We start from the raw sequence: 27,695 nt of genomic DNA on the forward strand, positions 1-27,695 counted from the left end.
GCATTGAATGGGGAAGGGAGAGGGTTTTTTGTCTTTCCTCAACTGCTCTGCCTCTTCTTTAAATAGGGGAAGGGAGAGGGCTTTCGCTTTGTTCCTTCGCCTATTCCTCATCTGCCGCCTCTTCTTCTCACCAAGAGCGTCTGAGTGCCCCGGTGGTTCCTAGGAGAGAAAGGGTAGAGCGATGGAGAGGAGAAAAATCATAGATCCATTCATGAATCTAGAGTGAAATGTTGAGCTAGAGGTCATCCATTGTGAGGGAGTCGATGCTGGCTGCTTTTGCCGAGAAGGGGGTGCTGCCGTCAAAGGAGGTGGTGCACTGGAGGGCTCCTATAGGGGAGGATTTCCTACAACCTTGGGCTAGCAAGGTTGTTTCCTTCCTCACCTTCCATGAGCATGGGTGAGGATACCCTGTGCACTAGTTCCTATGCGGGCTCCACAATGAGTGGGGCCTAGAGCTACAGCAACTCAATTCGACTAGGGTGCTGCATATCGTCGGCTTTATCACCGTGTGCGAGGCCTTCCTTAGGATGGAGCCGCATGTGGACTTCTTTCGGCGAATGTTCTCTGGGCGAGCTTTGTCGGAGGGGAAGCTGCTCATGATCACACCGGTGGGGGGCTTCATGCTGTAGAAGAAACCGAGCGTGTTAGGCTCGTACCCTATGTACACCCCCTGTGATTCCAATCGGGGGTGGCACGGGGAATGGTTCTACATTAGGAACATGGTGGAGGCACCATTCCCGCCTTTTACCGATAGGAGGCCGGAGAGGCAGGAGAGCTGGTCATGGGGCCTCACCAGTTGGCAGAAGAAGAAGCTGGAGATTATTGGGGCAGAGCTCCAGAAGCTAATGCGGCGTGGCCTTAATGGGGTACGGGTGTTTCATACCTTCTTCTGCCATCGGGTCACCCCGCTGGAGGAAAGGACGTGACCGATGTGGATGTACTCCGGCCCGACGGACCTCGACCGCGTGTCGTTGGAGGAGTTGGCGATAGATGAGGTCTGGAGTCGTCTTGATCGGGTGCTGCAACTGAGGGCCATTGAGATCCTTGATGGAAAGCCTGGACCTCTACATGCTGTGAAGATGTCCACTCTGGTACGCTCCCCTCTCCTTTACTCCGTGTTCTTTTCCCCTTTTGCTCTCCCATACCTTGACTTTGAGTCGTCCATTTTGTAGGGACTTGGAGTTTATAAGTCCCGGCCGCACCTTCCGAAGGGGTCAGAGGACGCGGCTCGGCAAGCTGCCCTAAAAGAGGCGGCGGATGCCAAGAAGAAGAAGAGAGCTGAGGAGACTCAGAGGAAGTACCAGAAGGAGCAGGATATCGCCCGGCACATGAGGGCTAGGGAGAATAGGAGCGACGTCGAGGCGGAGCTCGAGTCGGAGGACCCCTCGAAGGTGGGTGACAACTTGATCTCCTCCGAGGAGGCGGGAGACCGGGAGGTCATGACTTTGGTGGTGTGTCACAAGCCTACGATCGCGTCCGCTGGTGGCGAGCGGGAGGCAGATAGGCGCGGCAATGTTCCCGCGCCAAGGAAGCATGCCACGAGCACAGACATCATCGACGAATGGGAGGCGAAGCAGACGTAGTCACCATGCCCTTCGGAGGCATCCCGGCCTTGTTCCCACCTACTTCGGGCGAGATGGAGCAAGCCAGGCGATCGGAGGAGCAGGCTCATACCCATGCATCTTCAGGGCTAGCGTTGGTGCGTGACCCACAATCGAGGGATGCCCTGCCGGCTGCTTCGATCGGCGCATCTCGAGCCAGCGGTCGTGGCGATGCGTGGGCTGAGAGGGAGCCAGTCAAGTCAACTCTCCCCTTGGTTGAAGTGAGGGGGTGTGGGGCACGGCCCAGGGGTGGTCCTCGCCCGACGGGCATATTGCTGTCCTATCGGGGCTTCAGAGCCCTACCACTTACATCCTGGTATGCCTTCTTTGTTTCTTTTCGATATCGCTGTTGAGTTTTTTGGAGTGCGACTGATCTATACTTTTTCAACAATGGCCAGATGCTGAAGGGGTTGAGCATCGCACCAACTTCCATGCGGGAGGATTGGAGGCCCACCCTACAGTGTGCCATGGCGAGCGGCAGGGAGAGCTGGGTGGTGGCAGCGCGTCCTTCCCCTCCGGGGGTGGTGCCTTCCTAGCTGGTCACTAGTACGGCGATAGCGGTAGAGGTGATGGTGGCAATCCCGGTGGCCACGGAGGATGCATTGGAGGTGACCCTTGTGGCCCCTCCACCACCGACTGTGGTGGAAGAGGAGAGGGAGACCGGGCTCCCTGCCTCACCGGGCGGAGGGCCACACGGCTCACCCTCCTGGTCAGAGCTGGAGGTGCCGGGGAAGATGTAGCTGGGCCAGAGCTGGAATGTCTACCGGTGGCCCATGAAATCGAGGTGGTGGAGATCCCCTCTGACGGCGAAGCAGGTGATGAGGTGGAGCCATTGGCACCGTCGTAGGAGCTGGCGATGGTCCGGTTGTCAGTTGGGCCTTCTAGTAGGCTAGGGGCCATAGACCTGGTGTGGCCCTACCCTGAGGATCCGAGGAAGGTTCGGTTCATCCTTCGGGATGAGCAGGAGTGTCAGCTCTAGGATGTGCTTAGGGGGAGAGTGTAACAGAACCGACCAAATCATAAGAACGTAAGTACAAAAACAATCACCAAAGCGATCAAATTCCTGTACTTAAGCTCCCATAATCCCGGTAGTCCGGAAATCACGAAGGATTTCAACCAACTCTCGACATAAAACCAAGATCGTAGTGATTCAACACAACACATCATCTGTTACAACATTTCACAAATAGCATTCGGATTACCTCCATCAGAGTTGAAATAGAATGTTACAAACCAAGTTTGAGTGCGCGGAAGCAACATAGTTTAGTACAAAACATCACGGTTTTCAAATACATTGCCAAGTCTGAGTCATGTCCCACAAAAGCATTATCAGGTACGAGAACTAGTAGAGACCGCGCCCAACGGTCTAGTCTTCATCCCCAGCAGGGAGAAGGCAGTACTTGCAGCAACCAAAGAAGAACTGGTCATCTACAACAGGTGGGAAATAAACCCTGAGTACGAGAAGGTACTCAGCTAGACTTACCCGATGAAAATCAGAAATAAAAGACACCAAGGATCATGCAAGGCTTTTCAGGTGGGCTAGCTTGACACAGTTGCATAAAAGAGCTTATGATTACAGTAACCAATTTAAACTTAGCATCAAGCTTATCACTATTTACCTGTCCACTAGATTAGCACCTATACTAGAGCACTCACTTATTAGGAACAATCAATATTAACCATAGCAGGTATAATAAGGCTGTCATCATCATATCATCATTTCCGAACCATTATGTTATTAAGTGTATCTACATTGGAGATAAGCCTATCAAGTTCTCACTAACCGGGAGAGACGGCGACTCGAATCGAATTACAACTCAGCTGAGGGGGTATTCCTAACTCTCACCCTGGCATACTTTGCAAGGGTAGCCGTAGGTCACCTTTGGAACATCTCAGGAACCAAATTCGCGGGTTCGATCAGCGCCAGCACTCTCAGGGATTACCCTTCTGCCAGGACGATCAGGACTTTTAAATCACCTGCCCTTGGACTCACGCCTATGGCTCCCTTCCAAGGCGCACTTTATACTTATCGACTCCCGGCCTGAGGTGAGCTACTCGGCTTCGCGGTCGGTCTTCAGGCCGGCCAACTAAGAGAGAGGCATGCATTCAACATGAACAGGAAAGGCTCCAAGATCTAGTCCTTAATCGACATAGACGGAGTCACTGCAAACCGGCAAGCCTCCGTCCGGTCTTCATTTCAAATTAAGACTGGTTCTTTTCCACGATAGCAAATATAGCCAACCGTGCCACATGTATCATCCTATATCTCGCAGGTGACAGGAAATCACCCGACTTCTACCGCGTTTAAGCAGGGCTAAGCACTACTCGAGCCTGAGCTACATAGGATTCAGGGTAACAATATCTGGACAAGGAATGGGTAACCAATGCAGCAAGTGTTTGCATCCAACACCTAAACTTAATGCAACAATATATGTAATAATAATACTGTAACTGTAGTTCGGAAAATAGGAGGCTTAATATGCTCCGGGGCTTGCCTTTCACAAAGTTGCAAGGACGGTGGTCAGGGCACTCAACGGCGAACTCGCCTGGCACTTCTCCTGAAGGCTGCTCCTCCTGAATCTCCGGTGTCGGCTGCTGCTGCTCGCTCGGTTCCTCGAATTCCAGCAGGGTTACTCCTTTCGGTACACCTATTGCATGCCGATGCACAAGATAAATATCATGGATGCATAAGGAATGACATGATGCTCATGATGAATGAATCACAATGGGTGTTTATGAAAACATCACTGGACACTCGTTTACTGAGTAATTAGCTCTATTCAAATCACTTTAAGCATGTATCCAACTTAACTTAAATAACAAGAGCAACTTACCTAATTTGCATAACCTAAGATAAAGATGCTCATCTTCAGTTAAAGGCCTAACACCTAGGAACAGTACCATGAACTTAGAATAGTAACGACATACTTAAAATAGCAGTTAAAGCTTCATATGCAACAAGTAGTCACTTAATTCTATCATAACCAGAGTTCTATAACTCCAAATGACTTGCAAGAGGACATTCTGGAAAGCTTATGAAATTCTCTACAATTTATTTGTAAACATCAAAGCATGATTCTGAAGTTGACCGAATCCAATTCCAGTAGACCTAGAATCTGTCCCGCAATGACAGGGTTGCTAATTTAATTATTTAATGATGGTGCAAAAGCCTAATTTGACCAAACCAAGTTTACCAACTTGTTTTTCATACCTAAGAAACATCAGAAAGTATAGTGCTAACTTCTAAATAAATTATTTAATATCCTTTTCTAATTTATCTAGTTAATTAGGTGATTAAAGCAATATATAGTAAAACTGTTCAGAAAAATCTACAAAAATTACAGTAGCTATCTCATGCTTCACATAGACTACCATAAAAATTTCAAAGCCATTGAGTAAGTATAACAGTCTACACAAAAATGATAAGGCATACTAGCTTAAAATGGCATAATTAAGAAATCCTAATGAAAAGTGTCAAGCAACAGATTTCCCATTTTTCCTAGCATCCTTCTATCATAAGAATAGCACCCATCAAATTTCACCTTCACTGGATCTATAGAAAAATTATGAAAATTCACACAAGATCCACCTATTAATAAAAGGAAATTCTATAACTTAAAAACTACACATGCACTAGCTCTGAAATTTTTACCAGAGCTTCTAATAAACCAAAATAGAGGACCCACAAAATTTCATAATTTTTGGACCACAGAAACTCAAGATAAAATTCAAACAAGTTTGCATGCTTCTAAAAACACATTTCAAACTCCTATTTAATTCATCCAAGTTTTCTAAAACAGGTGCTCATATAATATTTTTCTTAAATACTAGACAATACTATGAACTCAACAAAATTAGAACCATAGCATTTTGATCTACCATCTAAGAGCTACACATTTTTGAATATGTACATAAATCTATGGAATAATAAAAACCAAAACAAAATCGAAAACAAAACTCAGCTACTGTCGGGCCAGCCCAAGGAACGGCGGCCCACGAGTGCACAGGCACGGCCCAACCGAACTCCCGCCTCAGCAGCGACGCTGACAGGGAGGACCCGCACGTCAGCGAGGGAAATAGGGGAGGAGCGACGGCCGGTGGCGTAGCTTGCCGACGGCGGCTTCTCCGGCGACGATGACGGCACCAACGTGACCGCCTCAACCTCACGCGTCGATTGATACCCTAACCCCAAACCCTACCAGTCTCTAGGTGCGCCGGCCATGGAGCTCGGCGGCTCGGCCATGGCGCACGGCGGCGCGCGGCCATGTTCCGGCTCAACGGCGGCGAATCCAGTGACTACGTCTTCGAGGTAGACACTACGGCTCCTAAGGGTCCCCATGCGCGCACTAAGAGAGGCAGGAAGGGAGCGGAGGCGGCCGGCCACAACGAGCGCTAGCTCTGGTGAGGTTCGGCCATGGCGACGACGTCGGAAAAACGGCCAATGGCCCTCACCTAGGGCTCGGATGTCGCGGCTAGAAGGCCGACGAGTTAGAGGAGGGCACGGCGGAGCTCTGGACGGAAGCTAGCTGGCGGTGGTGACCCGGCGAGCAGGCGCGAGCACGACGGAGCAATGGCAGAGCTGCTGGTCAGTTGCTGCTCGCGGTGGAAGGCGAAGGAAAAACAAAATGGGACGGCGAGTGCGTTCGGCAGGCGCGCGGGGTGACTTCAGACACGGCTCCGATGCCAGGAGGTGCACGGCACGTGGCTAGCGCGAGCAGGAGTCCGGCGACGGGTGGCGGACACGCGGCGTCGTTTTTCTAAAACTTGATCACTGTAGCCCCGATTCAGTGCTCAATTCCGAGGACTGACAGCGCCCATTCGACGATCATTAACTCCTAATCCGTGGCGATCCAGGTTAAGCCGTAGTTAACAAAGTTGGAGACCTACATGAGTACTACAAGTTTGCTAATTGGAGCTCGAGCTAATTCGGCTTGGTCAGTGAGATACAGTGCTCCAAACATCAGCTCATGAAACTGAAATCTGCTTGGGACTTAGAAAAATTTGCTAAGTATGAAATCAGCATGTACATCTGACTTGTGGGCCATGTTTGAGCATGTTCTAGCCATTTTCATGAATTGGCCATAAAACAACTTTTGTTCCTTGATAAATTATCTACAACTTTTGTAAAGAGCGCACAGCCATGCAAAGCTTCTAAGTTGGACTTTTGAATCAGTCAAACGATGACACTCCATGGGTCAATTTAAGTCAAACTTGCACTTGAGGACATTTTGGTCATTTTGGTCTACATGAACAATGTTCCAACAAGTAAACTAAATGTAGTTAAGGTGTATTAGACCATGATCAACCATTTTACAAAGTTGTTATACCACTTCTACTGATCACATGTGATAAAGAAAGTAAAACAAGCAATTCATACATATGTTTCAATACAATGTTTCACATGTTGCATGACCTTGTTGTTATCCTATACTTGTCACATTACTACCATATTGCCATGTTTCCAAGTATGAGAGTTTCATGTAACATTCACATGTTGCACTACTACCATTCACAACAATCAAGCATGAAACATACACAGTTGAAAATGTTGCATATGCACGTTTCAGTAACAATGACATGATGACATAGATAATGCACATGTTTATGAAATGACATGCAATTTAGTGGAAGCCAAACACCTAGGGTGTTACAGCCCTCCCCCCTTAGAAAAATCTCGTCCCGAGATTTGGAAAGCGTACCATTTAATATAGAAAGCTGGATAGTTTTCTTTTAAATAATCTTCCCGCTCCCAGGTTGCATCCCGTTCACTATGATTACTCCAAACTACCTTGTATAACTTAACCACTCGTGTACGAGTCACTCTTTCTTGAGTATCCAGAACTTGCACGGGCTTTTCCTCATAAGAAAGATCAGATTTCAAGTTGACTTTCCTTGTTGCTATTCTTTCCTCGGGAATACGAAGACACTTCTTCAGCTGGGACACATGGAATACCGGAAATATAGCGCCCATTTCACGGGGTAAATCGAGTTTATAGGCTACTCTTCCACTTTTCTCGATAATGCGGTAAGGTCCAACATATCGAGGCTCCAGCTTCCTTTTAATTCCAAAACGCTTGACTCCTTTCATAGGGGATACCTTCAGATAAACATGGTCACCTACTTCAAACTCAATAGGTTTTCTTCTTTTGTCAGCATAGCTCTTTTGTCTAGCCTGAGCTGCAGTCATATTCTTCTGTATAGCTCGGACTTGCTCTTAGGCTTCTTTTACAAAATCAATACCATAGAATCTTCTTTCTCCGGGTTCCACCCAGTTCAAAGGAGTTCTACACTTGCGGCCATAAAGAGCTTCAAAAGGAGCCATTTTGATACTTTCTTGATAACTGTTGTTATACGAGAATTCAGCGAGAGGTAACCAGTCTTCCCAAGAGCCTTTGCAAGAGATAAGACAAGCTCTAAGCATGTCTTTAAGAATTTGATTAACACGCTCAGTTTGTCCTGATGTTTGCGGATGATAGGCAGAACTGCGGATTAGATGAGTGCCAAGATTCTGATGTAAGCACTCCCAAAAACAAGCCGTGAATTGAGGTCCTCGATCAGAAACAATGGATTTGGGTACACCATGGAGACGTACCACTTGTTGAAAATAAATCTCAGCATAATTGTGAGGATGATAGGTAGACTTGACCAGAATAAAGTGAGCAGATTTAGTTAGACGATCTACGATAACCCAGATGGAATCACAACCCTTTTTGGTAGTGGATAGTCCAACAATAAAATCCATGCTAATTTCTTCCCACTTCCAGCCAGGAATAGATAGTGGCTGCAATAGTCCGGGCCTTATGTGAATAGCCTTGACTCTGCAACAGTTATCACACCTTGCCACATAAGCTGCGATTTCTTTCTTCATCTTGGTCCACCAATAATACAGCTTGAGATCTTGGTACATTTTACTACTACCAGGATGGATGGACAGTTTAGAAGAATGGGCTTCAGCCATAATTTGATTTCTAAGTTCTTTATCTTTAGGTACCACAAGTCTATCATTAAACCAGAGAATTCCCTTGTCATCGACTTTAAAGTGCTTGGTCTCTTTCTCTTTCATTTTCCGCTTGATGTGAAATACACCCACATCCGTCTTCTGGAGTTCGATAATTCGACTTCTAAGAGAGCAATCCACAGTGATATTGTGGAGTACTACAGGATGAAGGAGGTGTGCCAGATGAAAGTCTTCACTAACTAAGGAATTGCAATGGGCCTTTCTGCTTAAGGCATTAGCAACAACATTTGCCTTACCAGGATGGTAGTGCACTTGAAGGTTGTAGTCTTTGATCAATTCTAACCATCGTCGTTGACGCATATTCAACTCGGGTTGAGTAAAAATGTACTTGAGACTCTTATGGTCAGTATAGATGTTGCACACATTACCAAGCAGGTAATGCCTCCAGATCTTCAGGGCATGAACAACTGCGGCTAGCTCTAAGTCATGGGTAGGATAGTTGACTTCATGCTTTCGGAGCTGGCGCGAAGCATAAGCAATTACTTGGCCTTCCTGCATAAGAACACACCCCAAACTGGTGCCACATGCATCGCAGTAGACATCAAAAGGCTTTTCGATGTCAGGTTGTGCCAATACAGGAGCAGAGGTTAGCAAGGTCCGCAAAGTGTGGAAAGCCTCTTCACACTTCGGAGTCCACACAAACTTCTCATCCTTTTGCAGTAGCCGAGTCATGGGCTTGGCGATTTTTGAGAAATCTGGAATAAAGCGACGATAATAGCCAGCCAGACCCAGAAAGCTTCGGACTTCGGTGACCGTAGTAGGTGCCTTCCACTCTAGGACTTCTTGCACCTTAGTAGGGTCAACCGAAATTCCATCACCAGATAATACATGACCTAGAAAAGGTATCTTGTTCAACCAGAACTCGCACTTGCTGAACTTAGCATAAAGCTGGTTGTCACGTAACCGAGTTAAAACAATTCTCAGATGTTCAGCATGCTCTTCTTCATTCTGAGAATATACCAGGATATCATCAATGAACACGACGACAAATTTGTCCAATTCCGGCATGAATACAGAATTCATCAGGTACATAAAGTGTGCCGGAGCATTTGTCAACCCAAATGACATGACGAGGTATTCGAACAAACCATAACGAGTAGAGAAAGCTGTCTTTGGTATATCTTCAGGACGAATTTTGATCTGATGGTAGCCAGACCACAAATCGATCTTGGAGAATACCTTAGCTTTAGAAAGCTGATCAAACAGAATATCGATGCGAGGAAGAGGGTATTTGTTCTTGATAGTAACAGCGTTTAGGGGGCGATAATCCACACACATGCGTAGAGACTCGTCCTTCTTCTTCACAAATATAGCCGGACAACCCCAAGGAGAAGAACTAGGTCGAATCAACCCTTTCTTCAATAGCTCATTCAACTAACTCTTCAGCTCGGCCAACTCATTGGGCGGCATTCTATAGGGCCTTCGAGAAATAGGAGCCGTACCTGGAATGAGTTCTATCTTGAATTCTACATCACGGTCTGGAGGTAATCCAGGCAAGTCATCAGGAAAGACATCTGGAAACTCATAGACAACCGGTAGATCCTTAATGGCTTTGGCTAGGGTAGCATTGGCGGTATTGTGGATAGAAATATCACGAGGTAACTGCACTAGAAAACCTTTCTTATCCACAGGATCCCTCAACATAACCACACGGGTTGATGTATCGATCAACACTCCATTCCCGCTCATCCACTTCATTCCTAGGATGACATCGATTCCTACCCCTGGTAGAACTACAAGATCCACAAGGAACTCTCGATCCCCGATCTCAATCTTTACATCTTTAACTACTTGGTTAGTCATGATATTATTCCCAGCAGCACTAATACAATAACCCCCCATGACAATTGTAATCACATTCATCTGATGCTTAGATGCAAAAGTAGAACTCACAAAGGAATGCGAAGCACCAGAATCAAAGAGCACAACTGCAGGGTGATCATTAACAAGGAACTTACCAGCGGTGACCACTTCACCAGTAGGAATTTCCTCCACTGTAGTATAGTGAACACGCCCCTGACGGACGTTTCCTTGAGCATTCTTGGGAGGATGGGGACATCTATTTGCCCAATGACCAGGCTGGTTACAGTTCCAGCACGGCCTGTTTGCTGGTGGAACATTGGAGCTACCCTGCCCCGAGGTATTCTTCGGCAAGGAAATTGTATACCCCTTGCGGAAACCGGTTTTAGCTTGGTTCTTCTTCTGCGGTGGGCGGTACCAGACATTAGCATTGGGTGGACGGTATGGGGCCTTAGATACCATTGGAGCCTTGGACTGGGAAGCACCAGCCTCAAAGTTTCTTTTTCGGTTCTTGGAAGCAGCATATATCTTGCCATTGTTCTCCTGAGTCATAGTGTCACTAATAAATTCATTGAAGGTGACACACTTGCAGTTGCCCATTGACTTCATCAGTTTTGGGGAAAGTCCCCTCTTGAAGCTAGCTATTCTCTTGGCATCAGTATCAACGAACTCAGGAGCATACCTTGCTAGGTTGTTGAATGCCTGGAGGTACTCATTGAGACTCCTGTTGCCTTGGGTGAGCTTCATAAACTCAGTATGCTTGATGGCCATGAGACCAGGAGGGATAAAGTGTCCCCTGAAGGCTGCCTGGAACTGGTTCTAGACGATCTCAACGTTAGCAGGGAAGGTGGTCCTGTGATGGGTCCACCAGATGCCTGCAGGGCCTTGGAGCTGGTGTCCTGCATACGTAGCCTTCATGCCTTCAGTCAAACGGAGCAATCCAAATCTTTGCTCTATCGTGCTCAACCATTCATCCGCTTGTAAGGGTTCTTCTGCCTCACGAAAGATAGGAGGCTTTGTGTCCATGAAGTCCTTAAAACTGCTATACTGGTTCAGCTCGGGTCCCTGGCGGACATGCCGATCCTCACGGTTAGCCATCTGGCGCATAGCCTCAGCTAGCATGCGTTGACTTTCCACAACTGTCTGCATTAGCTCAGCTGGTGTGGGCGGTGGCGGAGGTGGTTGTTCCTCATTTCCCATGCCACGACCGCGATGAAGGTTATGAGCCATCTGCAAAATGTATAGCCAATGAGCACTGACGATGTGGAAATTTTGTAGATGAATCGTATAATTATGCCAAACTGGGTCCATTGGAGGGAATGTATTTAAATAATCAACAGAGGCACAATCATTCATCACAATCACACAACTCATCAAGCGCATCAATTGACATATAAATGCGATGAACTTAACCAACAACGAGATCCATAGACCGCAAAGGCGAAATTCCACAAAAGCTCACATACGTGGAGCATAATACGTTCGATAGGTTACATCCAAACCATAGTGGTTCCAACTTACATAAAGGGTAACATAGGGTTCGATATTACATCCCAACGATTAACTTGCTACAAAGCTACTCGTTCATGCATGAGGATCAACAAAAGACTAGATCTAGCGCATTAGCTCAGTAGTAAGCTAAACTACGCATCGTCCTCGGAGTCAGTGTCGAGGATCTCTCCTCCATCTTCATCACTAGGAGGCTCTAACTCCTCATCTTCCTCCTCATCAGGTGGAGCGTCCTCAGGTCCATTGACTTCCATGTCATCATCACCTTCAGCCATGATGACACCAGAACCCATCTCATTCTCATCATCAGGTGGCAGGATAGGGTGAAGTTGATTGTGCAGTAGGTGAACCTCCTCATGGAGATTGTCATTGTACTCTTCTGCAACCGCCAACTGCTGCTCTAGCTCAACCTGCCTCGCTCTCAACACATTCTCCTCGTGCCAGGCTTCATTCCGTTGGTTCAGCATGTGAACCAACATACGCTCACAGTTGCGGTGAGCAACTGTCAACCTCTGAACCTCCAGGTTCTCTTGATCCCGTTCCTGTGTGACTTGCTCCAAACGCTGCTGAACTGCAGTCCTTTCAGCAGTCACCTGAGCCAGCTCTGCCCTCAGCCTTTCCGCCTCAGTAGGCTCAGGACGGGGCTCATGAGGAGCTAAACGGTGATGAGGCGCCCTACCTCCAGCGGACTTGCGAGCAGTGCGTTTCGTGCGCGCCATCTGTAGCAAAAATTACAACGTAAGGGGAGAATCATTTAAGGGATACGAAATTTAATTATTCAGGACCATCAATTTTAAAGGAGGGAGTAATGCATGAAATGCCATGTATGCTTGAACATGATGCATGCACGATCCGTACGTCCTCACAACCTAGAAAAAAAAATTTAAAGGCTAGCGAAATATACGGTGGCATACATACGTTCTCTCATGTACGGTAGCTAGTCGATCTACAACGATACATTGTTAGTGTACCTGCAGAAAATTTCATTTCAGCCCAATAATTTCCCAAAAAGTATAAAAGCAAGCAGTACACTAAATACTCTCATACATACATCCCCTGATGCATATACTCTAGTATCACAGCTACCCGACAGAGATACCCACCATTAAGTACTCTCATAGATACATGATTAAACATGTAAGTATGCGAGCAACCACAACTACTCTCCCCTAGACCGACGGTTGGATGGTCATGCTCTCACAACTCACACTTACCAGAGCGTAGAGGTATTTTGATCCATACATTACCACCCAAGCGGATGGCATCCATACAATAGCACGCCGTATGGACGACGAAACAGAAACAAGCAGGAACCCCCAAGTTAGTACTTTAATAAGCCACCTAAGAGTCCTTATTTGGGCATAAGGGATATGACCACTGGCAATACTTAGTATTTAATTTAGGATTTTCACAATACTTTTGTTTTAAATACACAAATGACGTGTTTAGTGTCAAATCTTGCTCTGATGCCAGCTGTAACAGAACCGACCAAATCATAAGAACGTAAGTACAAAAACAATCACCGAAGCGATCAAATTCCTGTACTTAAGCTCCCATAATCCCGGTAGTCCAGAAATCACGAAGGATTTCAACCAACTCTCGACATACAAACCAAGATCGTAGTGATTCAACACAACACATCATCTGTTACAACATTTCACAAATAGCATTCGGATTACCTCCATCAGAGTTGAAATAGAATGTTACAAACCAAGTTTGAGTGCGCGGAAGCAACATAGTTTAGTACAAAACATCACGGTTTTCAAATACATTGCCAAGTCTGAGTCATGTCCCACAAAAGCATTATCAGGTACGAGAACTAGTAGAGACCGCGCCCAACGGTCTAGTCTTCATCCCCAGCAGGAGAAGGCAGTACTTGCAGCAACCAAAGAAGAACTGGTCATCTGCAACAGGTGGGAAATAAACCCTGAGTACGAGAAGGTACTCAGCTAGACTTACCCGACGAAAATCAGAAATAAAAGACACCAAGGATCATGCAAGGCTTTTCAGGTGGGCTAGCTTGACACAGTTGCATAAAAGAGCTTATGATTACAGTAACCAATTTAAACTTAGCATCAAGCTTATCATTATTTACCTGTCCACTAGATTAGCACCTGTACTAGAGCACTCACTTATTAGGAACAATCAATATTAACCATAGCAGGTATAATAAGGCTGTCATCATCATATCATCATTTCCGAACCATTATGTTATTAAGTGTATCTACATTGGAGATAAGCCCGTCAAGTTCTCACTAACCAGGAGAGACGGCGACTCGAATCGAATTACAACTCAGCTGAGGGGGTATTCCTAACTCTCACCCTAGCATACTTTGCAAGGGTAGCCGTGGGTCACCTTTGGAACATCTCAGGAACCAAATTCGTGGGTTCGATCAGCGCCAGCACTCTCAGGGATTACCCTTCTGCTAGGACGATCAGGACTTTTAAATCACCTGCCCTTGGACTCACGCCTACGGCTCCCTTCCGAGGCACACTTTATACTTATCGACTCCCAGCCTGAGGTGAGCTACTTGGCTTCACGGTCGGTCTTCAGGCCGGCCAACTAAGAGAGAGGCATGCGTTCAACATGAACAGGAAAGGCTCCAAGATCCAGTCCTTAATCGACACAGACGGAGTCACTGCAAACCGGCAAGCCTCCGTCCGGTCTTCATTTCAAATTAAGACTGGTTCTTTTCCACGATAGCAAATATAGCCAACCGTGCCACATGTATCATCCTATATCTCGCAGGTGACAGGAAATCACCCGACTTCTACCGCGTTTAAGCAGGGCTAAGCACTACTCGAGCCTGAGCTACATAGGATTCAGGGTAACAATATCTGGACAAGGAATGGGTAACCAATGCAGCAAGTGTTTGCATCCAACACCTAAACTTAATGCAACAATATATGTAATAATAATACTGTAACTGTAGTTCGGAAAATAGGAGGCTTAATATGCTCTGGGGCTTGCCTTTCACAAAGTTGCAAGGATGGTGGTCAGGGCACTCAACGGCGACCTCGTCTGGCACTTCTCCTGAAGGCTGCTCCTCCTGAATCTCCGGTGTCAGCTGCTGCTGCTCGCTCGGTTCCTCGAATTCCAGTAGGGTTACTCCTTCCGGTACACCTATTGCATGCCGATGCACGAGATAAATATCATGGATGCATAAGGAATGACATGATGCTCATGATGAATGAATCACAATGGGTGTTTATGAAAACATCACTGGACACTCGTTTACCGAGTAATTAGCTCTATTCAAATCACTTTAAGCATGTATCCAACTTAACTTAAATAACAAGAGCAACTTACCTAATTTGCATAACCTAAGATAAAGATGCTCATCTTCAGTTAAAGGCCTAACACCTAGGAACAGTACCATGAACTTAGAATAGTAACGACATACTTAAAATAGCAGTTAAAGCTTCATATGCAACAAGTAGTCACTTAATTCTATCATAACCAGAGTTCTATAACTCCAAATGACTTGCAAGAGGACATTCTGGAAAGCTTATGAAATTCTCTACAATTTATTTGTAAACATCAAAGCATGATTCTGAAGTTGACCGAATCCAATTCCAGTAGACCTAGAATCTGTCCCGCAATGACAGGGTTGCTAATTTAATTATTTAATGATGGTGCAAAAGCCTAATTTGACCAAACCAAGTTTACCAACTTGTTTTTCATACCTAAGAAACATCAGAAAGTATAGTGCTAACTTCTAAATAAATTATTTAATATCCTTTTCTAATTTATCTAGTTAATTAGGTGATTAAAGCAATATATAGTAAAACTGTTCAGAAAAATCTACAAAAATTACAGTAGCTATCTCATGCTTCACATAGACTACCATAAAAATTTCAAAGCCATTGAGTAAGTATAACAGTCTACACAAAAATGATAAGGCATACTAGCTTAAAATGGCATAATTAAGAAATCCTAATGAAAAGTGTCAAGCAACAGATTTCCCATTTTTCCTAGCATCCTTCTATCATAAGAATAGCACCCATCAAATTTCACCTTCACTGGATCTATAGAAAAATTATGAAAATTCACACAAGATCCACCTATTAATAAAAGGAAATTCTATAACTTAAAAACTACACATGCACTAGCTCTGAAATTTTTACCAGAGCTTCTAATAAACCAAAATAGAGGACCCACAAAATTTCATAATTTTTGGACCACAGAAACTCAAGATAAAATTCAAACAAGTTTGCATGCTTCTAAAAACACATTTCAAACTCCTATTTAATTCATCCAAGTTTTCTAAAACAGGTGCTCATATAATATTTTTCTTAAATACTAGACAATACTATGAACTCAACAAAATTAGAACCATAGCATTTGGATCTACCATCTAAGAGCTACACATTTTTGAATATGTACATAAATCTGTGAAATAATAAAAACCAAAACAAAATCGAAAACAAAACTCAGCTACTGTCGGGCCAGCCCAAGGAACGGCGGCCCACGAGTGCACAGGCATGGCCCAACCGAACTCCCACCTCAGCAGCGACGCTGACAGGGAGGACCCGCGCGTCAGCGAGGGAAACAGGGGAGGAGCGACGGCCGGTGGCGTAGCTCGCCGACGGCGGCTTCTCCGGCGACGATGACGGCACCAACGTGACCGCCTCAACCTCACACGTCGATTGATACCCTAACCCCAAACCCTACCGGTCTCTAGGTGCGCCGGCCATGGAGCTCGGCGGCTCGGCCATGGTGCACGGCGGCGCGCGGCCATGTTCCGGCTCAACGGCGGCGAATCCAGTGACTACGTCTTCGAGGTAGACACTACGGCTCCTAAGGGTCCCCATGCGCGCACTAAGAGAGGCAGGAAGGGAGCGGAGGCGGCCGGCCACGACGAGCGCTAGCTCCGGCGAGTTTCGGCCATGGCGACGGCGTCGGAAAAACGGCCAATGGCCCTCACCTAGGGCTCGGATGTCGCGGCTAGAAGGCCGACGAGTTAGAGGAGGGCATGGCGGAGCTCTGGACGGAAGCTAGCTGGCGGTGGTGACCCGGCGAGCAGGCGCGAGCACGACGGAGAAATGGCGGAGCTGCTGGTCAGTTGCTGCTCGCGGTGGAAGGCGAAGGAAAAACGAAATGGGACGGCGAGTGCGTTCGGCAGGCGCGCGGGGTGACTTCAGACACGGCTCCGACGCCAGGAGGCGCACGGCACGTGGCCAGCACGAGCAGGAGTCCGGCGATGGGTGGCGGACACGCGGCGTCGTTTTTCTAAAACTTGATCACTGTAGCCCCGATTCAGTGCTCAATTCCGAGGACTGACAGCGCCCATTCGACGATCATTAACTCCTAATCCGTGGCGATCCAGGTTAAGCCGTAGTTAACAAAGTTGGAGACCTACATGAGTACTACAAGTTTGCTAATTGGAGCTCGAGCTAATTCGGCTTGGTCAGTGAGATACAGTGCTCCAAACATCAGCTCATGAAACTGAAATCTGCTTGGGACTTAGAAAAATTTGCTAAGTATGAAATCAGCATGTACATCTGACTTGTGGGCCATGTTTGAGCATGTTCTAGCCATTTTCATGAATTGGCCATAAAACAACTTTTGTTCCTTGATAAATTATCTACAACTTTTGTAAAGAGCGCACAGCCATGCAAAGCTTCTAAGTTGGACTTTTGAATCAGTCAAACGATGACACTCCATGGGTCAATTTAAGTCAAACTTGCACTTGAGGACATTTTGGTCATTTTGGTCTACATGAACAATGTTCCAACAAGTAAACTAAATGTAGTTAAGGTGTATTAGACCATGATCAACCATTTTACAAAGTTGTTATACCACTTCTACTGATCACATGTGATAAAGAAAGTAAAACAAGCAATTCATACATATGTTTCAATACAATGTTTCACATGTTGCATGACCTTGTTGTTATCCTATACTTGTCACATTACTACCATATTGCCATGTTTCCAAGTATGAGAGTTTCATGTAACATTCACATGTTGCACTACTACCATTCACAACAATCAAGCATGAAACATACACAGTTGAAAATGTTGCATATGCACGTTTCAGTAACAATGACATGATGACATAGATAATGCACATGTTTATGAAATGACATGCAATTTAGTGGAAGCCAAACACCTAGGGTGTTATAGAGAGGACTTGTGATGGAGTCCGATCTCGCCCAAACTTGGGTGAAGCTAGAGGAGGCCCTAGATTGGGGCAAGTCTATCCAGTAGGCGGTCTTGGTTGACCTGCCTCATGTCACAAAGGTGAGTTTTTTGTGTTCGTCCTTGACTCCTTGGTCTTTTGTTGGTTGCCTCAGCATGCTTGCGTCTTATTCTATAGGGTCTGGAGAAGATGTCAAGCCGCAAGTCTTGTTTCCTTCAGATGGAGCATGCTTGGGTCGCTGAGCTCGAGCACGAGCTAGAGTCCGCTCGCTGTGAGTCCCAAGACCAGGCGGTGGAGCTGCTCGTGGCGGAGCGGGCGACCGCCACTGAGCTAGGGCTTGAGGCGGCAAAGGTCCGCCAGGCGAAGACCGAGGTAGCACTGCAGAAGTCCCTAATGGAGACCTAGGTGGTGCTCCAAAGTACCCTAGAGACCCTGGAGATGGAGCGGAAGGCCCTGGAGTTGGAGCGGAAGGCCCGATCAGAGGTCGATCAGGAAGTGCTCGCGCTCTAGGGCTAGGTGCATGGGACTAAGGAGTTGAGTGCTCGGTTGTGCGAGCAGGTGTCTCAGTAGGAGGAGGGACTCTCCATCCTCAAGAACACCCACCTTGGTACATACCCTTTCTGCTTTTGGTGTCTTGGTTTTTTCCTTTAGCCTGCTTCTGAGCTTGTTGTCCTTCTTCCAGAGCTGGGCGGAAGGGTGGAGTTGCTAGACAAGGACCTAGAAACAGCCAAGGCGACGATGGGTCAGAGCGCGGAGGCACTAGCCAAGTCCCTTGAAGAGTGATGTGCTCTCAAGGGGGAGCTTGACCAGCTCTACAATGTCGCCCAGGTCATTGTCTTGGAGGTGTTCGGGTCGGCGTCGAGCACCAGCACGCCCGCCATCCGACTGGCAGAGGTCCCAGATGAGGTTTGGGCCCTCATCACCGACGGGATGTTCTATAGGACGCCGGGGGTGCTGACTTTGGTGGCGATGCACCACCCAGACCTAGACTTCACCGCCATCTGCAGTGGGTACACCGATGGCTAGTGCACAGAGGACATCCACTCGCTCGGGGAGAGCTTGCTGCCACACGCATAGTTGGTGGCCGAGCAAGTCTCCACGTAGTGGGTGATGGATGCTCTCCATGCGAACATGGCCGAAGGTGCGCATTAGGAGGACATCGCCTAGCCTACAGATGGAGTGGAGCCTAGGTTGAAAGCGGATGTCGCCCCACCTCTGACCGAGCCAAATGATGCCTAGACGGAAGATGAGCAGCCCCTACCCTCGCCGGTCGAGCCGGTAGCCGATGCCGCAGGGGAGCCACAGTAGAAGTTTTAGAGTAGAAATACTTTAGCAAATGTAAAAGATAATGTCGTGGGGGAGCCCCCTGTGTAAAGTGTTTTTGTGTAATCATGAATATAGCAACTTTGTTTTTGTGTTGGAACTACTTTGTTCGGGGAAGCTTGTCCCGTCCGTTCCTTATTTTTGCCTTTGCATAACTTTGTTTTTTATTCTTTCTTTTTCGCACCTGCACATTCATCCCATAGCCTACAATCTTAAGAGCCCGGGCATGGCCCGTGAGGCTCAGCTGCTCGTAATCATAGGTAGAGGTGGGGTGCAATCGGCCGGAATATTTAATCAAAGTTACGTAAGGTAATTAAAGGAATGGCCTACCCTTTCATTCAGGAAAAATGTATTTGTCATATGATAGTAAAAAAGAGAGGTGGCATCGCACCCCCATGGAGCCCCCGAGCGACTCGGGCCAAAAGTGTTTAGGCCAGGGTGCTTTATAGGAGCAAACATTAAGTGAAAAGATGATAAGACCGAATTTTTAAGGGAAGAAACGACGTAACTATTCGATGTTCCAAGTGTTGGTGAGAACGTCATTGTTGTCGTCCTTCAGTTGGTAGGTGCCTAGTTGGATCACCTTGGTTGCCGTATAGGGACCTTTAGTCATCCGGATCCTTGCCCACCATGCCCCCTTTCTTTGCTACTGCATCCTTGCCTTTTCCTTCCTTTGGCCCACCAGCCTATCGCAGAAAGCGCTTGAGGAGCTCACAGTCCTTGTAGAGGTGTTTGATGAGGTAGGCGTGGTTGGTGCATAGGCTCTCCATGAGCTCGTCGAAGTTGTCAGGGAGGCCCTACTGGGGCTACTTGCCTATGTGATCAACCACGGCGACCAATGCGGAGTTGGCTGATCGGCGCTGATCTTTCTTGTTCTTTTTGCCCCTCTGCGTGGAGGGGCCCTTGTCTTGATCCTCACGCTTGACCTTGCCTTTGTCCCAGCCTCCATTAAAGACTGCTCCAACCACCTCCTCACCAGAGGCATGGTTCGTGGCGATGTCGAGCAGGTCATGGGTGGTACGGGGCTTTAGGCAGCCAAGATTGTGGATCAGGGACTCGCAGGTTGTCCCGAAGAGGAATGCGTTGATGACATCCATGTAGACAACATCAGGAAAGGAGTTGCACCACTTCGAGAACCTACATGGACTCATTGGGCTCCTGCTGGCAGCTCTTGAGGTCCTAGGAGTTCCTAGGGTGGACATACGTCCCCTAGAAGTTCCCGACAAAGACCCTCTTGAGGTCCGCCCAGTCATGGATGCTGCCATGTGGGAGGAATTCAAGCCACGCTCGAACATGTTCCCCTACATAAATGGGGAGGTACTAAATGATGAAGTGGTCATCATCCACTCCTTCGGCTCGGCAGGCAAGCTGAAAATCTTCAAGCCATATACCGGTGTTTGTCTCCCATTATACTTGGTGATGTTGGTGGGCGGTCAGAAGCACTATGGGAACGGCACTCTCTAGATGCATCGGCAAAGGCCCGTGGTCCCGGGCCATCTAGGCTTGGACTCTGGTCGTCCGGCCGGTGACCATGCCTTGGGTGTGTTCAACTGCTCCCCGTGATGGTCTGGCCGGGGTCTATGTCCCTTGCCCTCATGGCCGCCCAATGGACGTCATCATCATGCCGGGCCCAATGCCGGTTGCTGATGATGTTGTGAGCATCTTGGTTCGGCCTGAGCCACTCACGCACAGGCGGCTGGTGAGGAGCGGGCGCCAGGTCAGGCCAAGGCATAGCTACGGCCTCCTATGCCGCGCTAGGTAGCTGTAGCGGTGAATGGATGGAGTGATTCGTCTAGTGTGTCCCCACTCCCCTAGCGGGGAGAGAGGCCATGAGTTGGTGTCGTGATGCGGAGCTCTCCGCCTATTGAATGGCAGCGGCTTCCACCAGTGCCCGGAGGTTCCGGTGGATCGCCTGTTCCTAGGGTTCATTCAGCTCGAGAAGGCCACATAGAAGCATTGCTGTGGCGGCGATGTTCTAGCCAGCCCGAGCGAACTATGGGGGATCGTTCCCCTCGCTCATGATGTTGCGCTAGACCTGGCGGGGGTGACCCTAGGTGCCGCTCGACGGGTTATGCGCATAGAGCATAGTGTGGTGTGTCGAGCGTGTCAGTGTAGGTGGCGGTTGGTTCTGCCTCTATTGTCGTAGCTCCTCGCCATGCTCTTGTGCAAGCACGAGGGCCCCTGCACAAGGGTCCGGAGGGGTGTGAGTCTACAAGGACTCGACTACCACCGACAACTATCCCAGAGCGTCCACCATAGTGCACTCCTAGGATGGACGGTGGCTAGGTGCCACATCGCCGGTGCTAGAGCCGTCGCTCTCAATCCCGTCATCTAGGAGTTCGTGGAAAGTGGTGGAGCATAGCTCGCCATTCCCACAAATTTGGATGTGAGAGGGGGTGGCACCAGCGTCCTTCGGAGCCCCCGAGTGTACACGTCCATGAGGGACATGAGGCTGTAGGGGAACTAGTCGCATGGTGATCGTGGTGCGGACAACAGGGTCCCTCCAGAGAATCAGCGAAAGATAGTAAATAGCGAGTAAATAACAAAGCGTACGTTACTCACAGCGGGGTTTGAGCAGAGCATATGCTCGGAACGAAGTGTAGGTGCCTCACCATTGAAGTCATTAGGTGTCCCAGAGCTAACAAAGGGTGCCCCTCCAACGGGCACCAAAATGAGTGCCTCCTCGTGGAGGTGCAGCATGCCGAGCCGATCGGCGATGAAGTCTAGGCTTCCAAAGAGGAAGGCCTGGGATGGCTCAAAGATGGGTGGAACCGATGTCCCAATAGGTGGGAGTGAGGGAAATTCTAGTGAGCCAAAGCGAGTCATATCGCTTGAGCCCGCCATGGCGAAGATGGCGGAAAAGTGGGCCATCTGATGACCAAAAGCGTGAACATACATCGTCTTCCCCACGGATGGCGCCAACTATCGATGCAGAAAGTGACCAACACATAAATATTTATAGTTTTGCTATACATTATGATCGGATGTGGCCTAGCACTCAATGACCCAGGGTTTATACTGGTTCAGGCAACGTGCCCTACGTCTAGTTTGAGTCGGTCGGTGACTTTATTCCTGAGCCCAGGTGCCTGGAGTTTGTTGTGGGGTTACAAATGAGAGGGAGTAAGATGGGGGTGCAAGAGGTCTGGTCGAACTCTGGTCTAAAGGGCCAAGAGTGATAGGAGCTCCTTCGTGCGCTGACTGTTTGAGCATGTGCTCAAGGTTTGAACCTAGTGGTTCTGTTGTTGTGTGTGAGTGAACTGATCCTCCCCCTTGTTGGGAGAGAGCGCATCCCCTTGTATAGATAAATGGGATGACCTTACAAGTGAGAGAGGGAGAGTGTACATATGCTAAGTCTTGTTGCTCACGCCATCGGGTACAAAATGATTATAGGCGGCCATAACACTGTTACTGTCAGATGCATGTGGGAGGTTGTGTCATCTTCTTCTAGTATGGCAGATGTCGGTACCTACCATACTATTGATGCCCAGAGGCATGTGAGGGGTTTTACCATGTTCGCCTAGTATGGGAGTGTTGAGGGCGCCCACAACACTATAGGTCAAATGTTGGTGCCCACAATACCTCTTGGGTTCTGACATGCCTGCAAGGTTGCAGGGCACCCTTCTGACATGTCTTGTCGATACTGTGGGTGTATAAGGTATGGTCCTTAGTATTACGGTTGACTTGAGTGTCCTGCTTTACTTGCTCCACCCGTTACTTGGTCCTCACTGAGTGGGCACCCCCGGTTAGTTGGTCCTAGTCGGCTCTGACTACGCCAGTTGGAGAGGAGCTATAAGCAGAGGTTAACGGCATCCCCGGTCGGAGACGTGGGTTGGAGTTAGAAGTGGCATCATTCCTCCTTGGCAAGGCCTTACGGTTAGAGAGGCAGGCTAGAGTCAGAAGCAAGGTGTTCTGGTCAGAGAGGCAGGCCAGAGTTAGAAGCGAGGCCTTCCGGTTGGAGAGGCGGGCTGAAGTCAGAAGCGAGGCCTTCTGGTTGGAGAGGCGGGCTAGAGTCAGAGGTGAGCAAGCACCGCTCCTCCTTGGCCAAGCCTTTCGGTCAGAGACTAGATCGCCCTTTTGGCCTATTGTTAGGTTTTTGGGCCGGCCCGGGAGTTGCACGTCATTTGAAACATCATCTGCTAGGCCGAGCCTTTGTTTGGGAAGCCAGTCCATGAGGGACCCTAGGTTTATGAACCCAACAATGGGGTTGTCCAGCCATTTTTGTGAAGAAGAAGGATGGCACTCTTCGGATGTGTGTGGATGACCGCCCTCTCAATACAGTAACCATTAACAACAAGTATCCTTTACCCCGCATAGATACTTTGTTCGATCAACTAGCTGGTGCCAAGGTGTTCTCCAAGATTGACCTTCATTTAGGCTATCATCAAATCAAGATTAGACCACAAGATATACCATTATACCATAAGATATACCAAAGATAGCTTTTTCTACTATGTATGGGCTGTATGAATACCTAGTCATGTCTTTTGGTCTCACCAATGCTCCTGCATTCTTCATGTATCCGATGAATTCAGTCTTTATGCCGAAGCTAGATAAGTTTGTTGTGGTATTCATTGATGATATCCTAATATATTCCAAGGACAAGGAAGAGCATGCCCAACACCTTCGGATAGTACTAGCTCAATTGAGGGAACATGAGTTGTATGCTAAATTCAGCAAGTGTGAATTCTGGTTAGATCGAGTGCAGTTTTTAGGGCATGTTTTGACACCTGATGGTATCTCTATTGACCCCAGCAAGGTGCAAGATGTGCTAAATTGGAAGTCTCTCAAGTCAGTGCACTAGATTCATTAGTTCCTTGGTCTAGCTGGGTACTATTGGTGTTTCATCCTAGATTTCTCTAAGATAGCTCAGCCGATGACCAAGCTGCTCCAAAAAGAAGCCAAATTTGATTAGAGCCTAGCCTATGAAGAAGCCTTCCAAGCTTTGAAGAAATTTCTGACCACTGCTCCTGTCTTGGCCCTACCAGATATTGATAGACCTTTTGATGTATATTGTAATGCCTCGAAGATGGGATTGGGATGTGTGCTTTTGCAGGATGGGCACGTGATAGCTTATGCTTCACGCCAACTAAAAAAGCACGAAGTGAATTACCCCACTCATGATTTAGAGTTGGCTACTGTGGTCCATGCTCTAAAAATTTGGAGGCATTATTTGTTGGGCAATAAAGTACACATCTTTACAGACCACAAGAGCCTCAAGTATATTTTTACTCAGTCCGAGTTAAATATGAGGCAAAGTAGATGGTTGGAATCGATCAAGGATTATAATTTGGTGGTACAGTATCACCTCGAAAAGGCCAATGTGGTAGCTGATGCCTTAAGCCAAAAGTCATATCAGGTTGAAGAAACACCTTTGTCTCTCAACCATGCAGATGTGCTGGCTCACATTGCCTTGGTCTCAGAATTGCTGGAGCAGATTATTATGGAGCAAAGGCAAGACCCTTTAGAAATTCCTCACATCAAAAAATTGATTGTCGAAGGGCATGGTCCTTAGTTTAGTATTGATGAGCAAGGTGTAGTGAGGTACAAGGATAGATGGGTGGTTCCATCAAATGAGGAGCTAAGAAGGAAGATTTTGAATGAAACCCACCATTCCAAGTTGTCTATCCATCCTGGTAGTAACAAGATGTACCATGATTTACGCCACTCGTATTGGTGGTCCAACATGAAGCAGGGCATCACCCAATACGTCATGGAGTGCGACACTTGTGGGAGAGTTAAAGCAGATCATATGCGTACCTTGGGATATTTGCAGCCCTTGCCCATTCCTGTTTGGAAATGAAAAGATATTTCCATGGATTTCATTATGGGTTTACCCCGCACATCCAAGGGTTATGACTCTATTTGGGTCATTGTGGACCATCTCACTAAGTTTGCTCATTTCCTTCCGGTGGACACTAGATATACAACCAAGAAGTATGCTCAGATATATTTTGATCAGATCGTGACCCTGCATCGAACTCCCCTTACTATCATCTCTGATAGAGGGTCAGTTTTTGTCTCTTGTTTCTGGGAGCAACTGCAGCAATGTCTTGGTACTCGTCTCCTCAGAAGCTCAGCATATCATCCGCAAACTGACGGACAAACTGAAAGGGTGAACCAGGTGCTCAAGGATATGTTGAGAGCTTGTGCCATTTCTTTCCCTGAGAAGTGGGATGAATGCCTAAAGTTAGCCGAGTTTTCTTATAACAATAGCTATCAAGAGAGCATTCGTATGGCACCATTTGAAGCTCTGAATGGAAAGAAATGTAGGACACCACTTAACTGGGTTGAAGTGGGAGACCATGGATATTTTGGGCCCGATTTCATCAAAGAAGCTCGAGAGCAAGTCAGCATTATTCAGAGTCATTTGAAGGCAGCTCAGAGCCGATAGAAAGGTTATATGGACAAGCAAAGAAGGCCCTTGCAGTTTGTAGTTGGGGATTATGTGTACCTCAAGGTATCTTTTATGAGAGGGGTGCATCGATTTGGTGTCCATGGAAAGCTAGCTCCCCGATACGTGGGTCCTTACAAAATTTTGAAGCAATGTGGCCCAGTTGCTTATCATCTCTAGCTTCCCAATATTTTTATTGGCGGTACATGATGTGTTCCACGTATCTCAGTTGAAGAAATGCTTGTGGGTGTCTGATGAAGCTATGGAAATTAAAGGGCTTCCCCTCCAACCTGACTTGAACTATATTGATCATCCTGTCAAGATATTGGATGAATAGGAAAGAGTGACAAGGAACAATGTGGTGAAGTTCTACAAAGTGCAGTGGCAAAACCAGTTAGAGGATGAAGCCACATGGGAACAAGAGAGCTATATGTTGAAGCGTTACCCCCACCTTCTCTCTAGTTCCGACAGGTAGCTATTTACTTTGAAATGTAATTCTTATCCCTTTTCCCACACTAGACACATGAAATCTCGGGTTGAGATTTTATTTTAGAGGGGTAGATTTGTAACACCCTCGGTGTTACACTGCACAGTCTTTTGCTAAAACACTGCATGAGCATCATATTTATGTGTAAATGTGTGTAATATAGGGTGTAAAGCAATGTACGTAACTTGAAACGATCATCAGAAATGTGAAACAAATGTTATATTTCATATCGCGTTATATCACTTAGGGTTCTAAATGAAATTTTATTGAACGAGAATGTTGTAGAACGTATAGACAAAACTTTAATAAAGTTTGTAGTACAAACTTCATAGGTGATGATGAAATACCTATGATCATGAAAGGAATTCACTAGCTAGCGCATCGAATAGCTTGGAAATCAAATTCAACGCAAATCCGATCGAGACTTGGTCAAATTTCCTAAGTCAAAAAATGCTTTGACGAAGCTAAGTTTGACAATTTTTGTAGGAGATTTGAGTTAAGTAGTGACAAGATGTTTTACCTTAGTTTGGTAGACCTATGTGTCCTCTTGATCATCATGAAGTGGGTTTACGTCGAGAGACAACCGTGGGGTAGGATTAGAGGCTTTAAAATTCGCTCTCAGCATGTTCTCGGTGGGTTTGCAGGCAGTGCGCGGTTACCACACGTGGCCCTAGCGTCGCCATGCTGGCCTTACTGCATTGGCCAGCCATGGCTACCCTGGCTGGGCTGGCCGCTGTGCCTGTCTCCGGCTACTGCCCCTCCTTGGCCACCACCGCGCTATTGTCCCTTCTCCCTCTTACACTGTGACCCCACCTAGTTGCCGCCGTCATCCCGGTAGGGTGCTGCTTGCCCGAGGCCGAGTCACCTCTCCCATGTGCACCTGTCCGCCATTGCCTGAGTCCTACAGAGGTAGCACGGTGCCACTCAGCCGGGTCTCTGTGGCTTGCGTCATGTTGTCGTTGCCGCTGCTGCGCGTGCCCGTTGCACCATCACATGGCCCTACCCACGCCGTCGTCTCACACATGAATGGCACTGCGTGTTGCCGTACTTGGCCTACTATGGCCGGCACATGGCCCTTGCCTATGTTGTCGCCTGGCCCCAATGTGACGCTACGCTTGGCCTGATTCCTTTATTGCGCATTGGCGTGTGGTGGTGCCGTGCGGGTCGAGCTCTACCTAGCTCCCTCTTCCGTCACCTCTGTTTGGCGAGCTAGTTCATAGCACCTAGTCTTTCTCATGGTAAATGCTAGAGCCAGTCGAGAGTTGGGAAGTCTAATTTAACACCAAGCCCATCTGCTGCCACGGTCGGGCTCTGTCGGGTGCCAATTTGGGATTTCCCCCATCACCGGCCACCATAAGACCGAGCCGAGTCGTCCATCTGATTGGCCTTGCATAGTCCACCTCCGTCCAATTAACCGTGAA

The sequence above is a fragment of the Miscanthus floridulus genome, chromosome 2 (assembly GCF_019320115.1).
Source record: "Miscanthus floridulus cultivar M001 chromosome 2, ASM1932011v1, whole genome shotgun sequence".
NCBI classification, from domain to species: Eukaryota; Viridiplantae; Streptophyta; class Magnoliopsida; order Poales; family Poaceae; genus Miscanthus; species Miscanthus floridulus.